This window comes from Canis aureus, chromosome 4, assembly GCF_053574225.1.
Source record: "Canis aureus isolate CA01 chromosome 4, VMU_Caureus_v.1.0, whole genome shotgun sequence".
In the NCBI taxonomy this organism is placed as follows: domain Eukaryota; kingdom Metazoa; phylum Chordata; class Mammalia; order Carnivora; family Canidae; genus Canis; species Canis aureus.
In genome coordinates, this window is record NC_135614.1 from 11,738,966 (window position 1) to 11,746,984 (window position 8,019).

Genomic DNA, 8,019 nt, shown 5'->3' on the forward strand with positions numbered 1-8,019 from the left:
ACTCCCCTTAGGAAGTGTGCAGGCCCAGGCCCCTGGGAGGGCAGAGCTACCGACGGAAAGGACAGTTCGGAGGAAACAGGACTAAGGAGAGCTCGTGGGCAGGGAACAGGTGAAAGAGTGTGTGTAGGTGGGGGGGGGGGGGGGCTTCAGTGTGTGCAAACAGGGCCTCCCTTCCCCTGAGCCAAGAAGGAAGAAGGGAAGTGCCCAAGAGGAACATGCAGAAAGATTCGGAGACTTCTCCAAGGGCAGGAAAGTTAAGAGTGAGGAACGTGGAAAAGGGACAAGAACCGACAGAGGCCATGGAGGCACTGGCTGTGCCCAGAGGACAGAGTTCGTGCTCACGCTGATCTGCATGTTGTGGGTCTTACCCCAACATCAGCAGAACCAGATAAAACCCACTGTGACTCCTTCTGCCCAGAAAGACAGAGTCTGGGCGGGTTATTCCTCTGTCTGTGCAGGGAGACATGGATAGAGATTGCGATCTGTGTTGTGCGGATATCATGAGCATGAAATTGGATCACATTCCAATTGGGAACCCTGGGAAATGACACCCACCATTTATTAAGCACCCACGCTGTACAAATAACAGTGCTACTCTTTCCACAACTTCCTTGGGTAGATAAAATTATACCCATTTCCAGATGAGAAAACTGGGGTTTAGAAAATTGGAGAGACTGCCCCAAATTCCAAATTCATTTGGATGGAGGCAGCTCCAGGAGGGGAACTCATTAATGCTTCAGTTCTCTCAACTACCTCCCCAAAGGCAGGGGTGCTGTAGCCTTTTGTCTTCCAGAGCAATGAACAGACTGGCCTCAGCCCCCTGGGCTGAGCCCATGGGACTCTGAATCTCTCTGGCACCTTTTCTTCAGCTGGCTCACGGCAGCTTTGTTGATGACTCACCCACGCCATGGATACACGTCACTGTCCTGAGAATAATGTAGCACAGAGCAGGGGTCAGGGCGGCAAGCCAGGATACCCACCCCCCACACGTAAGGCCCCAGGGCACGGTTGGGAACTTTACAGGCAAGAAAAGTGGGTCAACCCTTTCCACTCTTCCCTCCTCCCCTCATCTTGCTGGGACAAGAGGTCAGCGTGTCCCTTTCTGTCCTCAGCCCATGCTTAGGGTGGGCAGGGTGAATCCTGACCCCAGCCTCCAGACACAGCCCTGTGCGCCCAGAGGGCAGTGCAGGGGGCGCTGGCTCGTGGGGGCTAACCCAGGAGAACAGAGGAAGGACCCAAATCTCTTATTAAGGGAAGAGGTGAAGTGGGAAGAAGACCTCAGAAGCATGTTTGTCTCTTATCCAGTAAGTATTCATTAAGTGACTGCTGTATGCCAGGGATTCACAGGTTCTGGGGACTCAGAATTAATGGAGAAGGTTCACTGCAGAATCCCTGGTGTTTTGTTCACTCTTTTATCTCCACAATGCGAGTATCTGACGCACATAGGCTCTCGATAAGTATCTGTTAAATGAAGGAATGACAGGCTTGGTTCCAGTCTTTATGAAACTTACAGTCTATGGAAGATGAAGACATCAAACAAATAATTACACGACTAATTCACTCTAATTGCGATAAGGATTATGAAATTCAGGATGAACTTGGAATTATTTTTAAAAGCTTTAGAAGTCTTAGAAAGTAGTCTTTCTTTAGAAGAGAAGCCTTTCGTGAAGAGAAATTTTCAGACTCTTTTCAGTTTTGGTTTAAGAAAAACAATTTGTAAAAATTAACATCTTAGGCAGCTGTAGATGAACAATTTACCATGCTATTAATGGCCTTATTTAATGGAAGAATAAATTCCTGTTGGCAGCAAAAACAGAACACAGCAAAATGAAACAAAATGCTGTGCATGAATGCGTGTGTGTGCTTGTGCGTGTGCGTGTGTGTGTGTGTGTGTTCGAGTATCCAAGCTTCTGTGTCTGCACAAAGTAAGGTGTCAGGGGCCTCTTCAAAAGCAACCCATGGGGCTTTGGGATCACATATTTATCATCTATAATTTGGCACCTCCTTTTCCAGTTGCAGAACACTTGGCAAATCTCTTGGTTAAGATGCCCTGTCTCAAAAAAAAAAAAAAAGATGCCCTGTCTCCCTAGTCCCTCGCCCCTCTGAGGTAGTCAGAGGCCACCTCAAACAGCCCCCACTGGTTCCAGGTGCTGGGTCCCTCTCAGCTAAGGTAGTTCCTCCTCCAAACAGGGTGGGCTCCGGCGCCTTCCTCCTGCCCCATGAGCCCTCTGTAGAGGACAGGCTTTTCCACAGCTCCACTGCCCCAGCAGCTTAGCGAAGTTCCTGACCACTTAAAATAATAAACAGCAGATATGGTGGGCCTCTGTGGGAGGCAACACACTTTTGGAGCAAGAAGATCGAAGTCTCAGATTGGCTGTTTTGCAGAATCATAATCTTGATCAAGTGACTCAACCTGCCTGAGTCTCAGTTTCCTCTTCTGAAAAGTAGGCCTGAGAATACTGTCTACTTGACCTGGTTGTGGAGAGGGAAGAACAAATGAGAACACACATTCAAAATCTCAGCAGTAAGGAGAGGATGGAGGTGAGGACTGGAAGATAGCGACAGGACGCACAAGAGCCTGCCTGCCTCACCCACCACCTGGGCCAAGGACAGGGCCATTAGTAGTGCTCAGCCCTGTGCCCCAGAAGAAAGTCAGATACAGGCTGAGACCACCTTTTCCGAAAGGTCCCTCTTCCCTTGGGAAATGTCTGTTTGTGTGGCCCCTATAAGCATGTGGCTTAGTCCATTTGGGCTGCTATACTAAAATACCACACACTGGGTAGCTTATAAACAACAAAAATTTATTCCTCAGCGTTCTGGAGGCTGGCAAGTCCAAGATCAAGGCACCAGTGTGGTTGGGTGAGGGCTCTCTACCCAGCTCCTAGATGGCATCTTCTCACTGTCCTCATGTGGTGGGAGGACAAGAGGACTCTATGGAGTTTCTTTTCTAAAACACTAATCCCATGCATGAAGATCCCCCCTCATGACTTGAGCACCTCCTGAAGGCCCCATCTCCAAATGCCTTTTTCTCCAGGGGTTAGGATTCCAACATATGAATTTGACAGTGATATGGACATTCAGCCCACAGCAGTGTGAGTGGATTAAAACAAATAATAAAATGGGAGCAAATAAATAATGGTGGGGTTGGCCCCCAGTGGGCAGAACCCAGGTCTGAGACCCTCCTTTAGAGTGGCTTCCTGTGGTGGTAGCAATAGAAGGGAGGGGGAGCATTTCAGCCTTTTTGTCCAGAATCTCTTAAACTCTTGAATGAAAACAACTGGTTTTCTTCCTACCTGGGATTCTAGAACACTGAGCCCACAGGACACTCCTATTTTTAAATTGCCAAACAAAACCACATGGGGTGTTTTTAACTGAAGGGTAACCCAGACCATCCCATCCCTCAGATGATGGAAATGCCTTACGTAAGGGTCACTTGGAACTGCTCATGGGGGCCAACAGCATGAGTCATCGACCTCTGAGGTCATTTTGGTTCCAACTCAAAGTAAACAGAGAACTGGTTCGTAGGCACAGGTAAGAAATGAAGGGGGAAAGAAACAACAAAAGCTGAAAGCACCCAGCAAGCAAGCTATTTCCCCTAGTTGTTTCTGGAATCTGTCCGCGTGGCCCCCACAGAGCCTCTGGCTGCCATTCAGGCTGAACTCAGTAACGGCCTGAGGCCTCTGCCCTGTGCGTGGTGTAATCACTATAGCTCGGCAGTTTGCTAAAGGTTAGCTGAGAGTAGATAAATGGAGGCTACCTGTGTGATGCCCTTCCTGTGACCCCTAAACATCTGCTTGTCTCTCCCACCACATGATAATCCTCTCTGTGCTTGTTCTGTGAACACAACTCAAAACAGAAGTTAGAAGTTAGAACTATACCAACAGCAGCATCCCTGCCTTCAGCTCTGTAATTGTTCAAGTTGGTTCTGTAACTGATGGCTCTGAACTGCCCAGAAGCTCCCAGGAGGCCAGAAAAGTCTGTCCAGCCCTCTCATAAAAGATTAACCAGCTGGAGCCACATCCCCAGCTCTGCCTGCTTGTGGCTGCCATGTCCACTCGAGGGTGAGTGTGCAATCAGAGGCAGGCCCAGACCCCACTTAAGGCCACGACGAAAGCCAGCAGACCCAAAGGCAGGAGGTCAGTGTCCTGATGCCAGCTCTCCCTCTAACCACGTGGGCCCTCCAACCTCTCATATGTAAAGTGGTGAGATTGGCCCTGACCCCACAGTACATGAGAGAGGGCCACAGGAGAAGGCACCTTTGAGGGATATGGGTTGGGGACTGGCCTGCTGCTGAGCCCCCAGGCCCTTCCTGCCCTGCAGGAAGAAAACCATGGACCTCAGTTTCCCTTGACTGAGGGAGCACCTCTAGCATTTATCATCAGGGCTGCCCTGTGAAAGTCTTGGAAAGCCCAGTAGAAAGGAATCACAAGGTGCAGAAACTCAATGAGCCATAACAAACACCCTATGGGACAACTGAATAAAAAATTCAAGTTTGGCCTTGGTCTGGGGAGCAGCGTAGAAAATGGTGTTACATTCAGTGAGAAGTTTCATTGTTTGCTTATTTTTAACAAGAGGCTTTATGGGAATTCCTATATTTTAGCATACATCTTTGACACCATGAGTAAAACATTCCAGAATGACACATAACTCAGAAATGCAAACTTCCATCTTTTACCCAGAGGGCTCATGTGGCATCAGGTGTTCATAGGCCGCAAATCCATTTTAATTCAGGAAGGTAAATGAAAACATAAAACCAAGAAATTTAAAGAGCAATCTCTGAAGGGTTAAGTTAGAGGGTGTCTGTATTAATCTTTACCACTTTTTCCTTTCCCTTGTCAATGCTGTTTACACAGTACACGAAATAAACACAGGCCTAGAAACATAAGCTCATCATTTTTGTCCCAAGCAGGTGGAAGCTTTTCACCACTGCTGTGTGGTCCTGAAACACACCCACACTCTAGTTAAAAACAAATAAAAACAGAAACAGCACCCACCACCACCACCATGAAATAAAACACCATATGTCTCTGTCGGTCCAGTGACCCCATCTGACATGGCTGAGTGACGGCCGTCAGCACCTGGACTGCTGGATGTCAGGTAACTGGAACAGAGCTACCCAAACTGCCAAGATCCTTCTTACTCTATAAACATACAGAAACCTGAGGAATGAATGCCAGTCTTATTCTAAGAGTATTCTTACCCTTTGCTTGCACAGCCTTGATTTGTATTCTGGTTCATTAAAATGCTTTAGTCACCCTGTTTATCAGGAACTTTGAGCTGCAGAACACTCTTAGAAGCTGTGGGGAGATATGGAAGACTACATTCCTGCCCCAGGTGGTAGTCTTCCCTCTAAGGAAAAGAAAGCAAAACGCACATAAAAAGATAATATGTAGTGACATACATAAAAAAATGCAAACTCACTAAGGTGAATGATATGCGTGGTCCTGGGGGTTACAGAATCAACAAACATCATAGACTAGGTGACTCAGAAAATTCTGTGGCCTAGGAATCCATCAGAGATCTAAGATCATAGACTGTCAGATTCTGGACATTCTGGTCAGTGTGACTACCAAGTATAGACATCCTAGTGTGGGAAACTGGAAGCAGGCTTCCTTGGAGCAGAGTGTGGGAAAGCGAAATAAGTAAGGATGAGCCATGTGGAGGGATTTACCCATGTAGATCCTCGACGCCCATTTGCACGTCCATCCATTATGTACACCTGCTGGCGGCTTTCCGTACTCCAGCATGCTGAGCAGTTCGGTTGGCTATGACAGGTCAGGAGCCAAGCAATGACACCACCAGAGCAGCATCGAAGAAGAGAATTTCAAGACAACGTGAAGGAATGCTATAGAATAGTAGAGGCTGGAAGTGAAAACACATAAAATGACAAGACTTAGGAGAGTTCTATTTACAAAAAAATAAATAAATGACACAAAAATTGTAGAACTTTGGGCTCATTATTTTGTGATCTTTAAATCCAGCCTAAAAAGTTAGAAGTAAGCACATAGCATGCTGCAATAAAAACAGATGGTGAGGTGGGTATTCATTAGTATTAGTTGATTGATTAAAGCCAATATTTTTCCATCAAATTCAGTAAAATCTGTATACCAATAACCCATATACCATAGAGTTCAAATCAAATAATATTCCCCCCAAATGGTCAGAGATCCTGCAAGCTGCATCGCCACCTACCAATTCTTCTTTCTGGCTCCTGTAACAGGGTAAAGACCAAAATAAACAAAGACAACATGGCAGCCCCAGTGGCACCGCAGTTTAGTGCCGCCTGCAGCCCGGGGTGTGATCCTGGAGACCCGGGATAGAGTCCCACGTCGAGCTCCCTGCATGGAGGCTGCTTCTCCCTCTGCCTATGTCTCTGCCTGTCTCTCATGAATAAATAAATAAAATTAAAAAAAAAAAAAAAACCAAGACAACAGCTACTGGCTGATGAAGGAGTTAGCTATTGTGTTTGGAGCCTGGTTTTGAGCAAATCAGAATAACCACGTGGTCCACATTTCATGGCACTGCATTAAGTGCGCTGGACTAGCCTCCCCAAGGCTCTCAGGAGCTGGCTGGCTTCTTGTAGCCTTCCTTTGCCATAGTACGCTAACTTCTGGGTTGCCCACTATTCCCCATGTGCACAAACGTCCCCAGGTCACGCCCACAGCGCCAGCTCCTGCGTTTGAGTTACACCTAGGCCTGTCCGCATGGTGAGGTGACCTCTGGTCTGCCTCAGTAAAGGTGTTTCTTCAGACACTCAGGAGTCTCTTGACTGCGGCACTGGCTGTGTCTGGGCTGCTGTGCTCTGAAACAGGCTGGCCAAGAAGCAATACACCTAAAAATGTCTCTCAAGGGCCATGGCTTGCAAACTGCAAGAAAGTAAAACAATATTTTAACAGGCTGTCCAGCCAACAGGGATCCTGGGACTTTTATAATGGGACTCCATGACTAATCCTGTCAAAACTAACACAGGGTAGAACAATATTTGGCCAGGGAAAACTGCTGAAAGCTGCTAGTGTGTGGTCCTCCCTTTATTGGAATAGAATTGAGGGACTGGGTAATAATGATTTCTCAGGTTATAATGCCGGGTTTGGGTTTGGAAAGGAGATGGCATTTCAGAGAATGTGTGTCTTACATGGAATGATTCCTGATACAAGAAAACCCCCTTTTCTGCCTTCACACCCCAGAAGCTGGGCTGCATATTTGTGGGGGTTTTCAGGAACTCGCTTTGGAAAAGACAAACTGGGGTTCCCCCCAAATAACACATCATTTTTATTTTTATAGCCATAGGGTTGACAATTTATCCTATATCACCTCTGAGATTCTGGGCCTTCTCCCTGAAGCCTGAGAAGGGAGGCAGCTCAGGAGGGACTATTCCCCACTAGCCCTGGCAATGGTTCCTGTGGATGGAGAAGAAAGTAAAGTCCTCTCTAAGCTCTCAAGGCTAGTGCCAACTCTCCAAACATGATTCGTCAGGCAAAGTCAGTCAGACAGAAACTCTCTCTGGCCACAGTATGTTAAGCCCTCTTTGGATATAAGCCCTCTATGCCATGGTTTCTCATACTCTGAAAGTGTACACACTTTCACACTTCTCATACTCTGAAAGTGTACACACGTATACATACATGTACTCACACGCTCACAGAAGCAAACACACATAACCATGTACACACATACTTGTACAAGCACATGCACAATCTCCCGGGGAAATGGTTGTGGCAAATGTGAGTGCACACTGCTGAGAAGGAGAAGCAAAGAGCTGGGCTTGATATACAAAGGCAATCCATCGGGCAGTTCAAGTCAGGATCTGGGGTCGGGAGCATCAGAATCCCAGCTCCACCACTGGCCAGCCCAATATTGCTGGGTTAGGGACCTAATCTAAGACCCAGTTTCTTTTTCTCTAAAATGAGGATAACATCATCCTCTCAGGATTTTTTTTTTTTTTTTGAGCATTAAATGAAATGACATGTGCTAAAGCATTTTGTAAATTCAGTGCCATGTGGACTCACAGACATCTTGAGG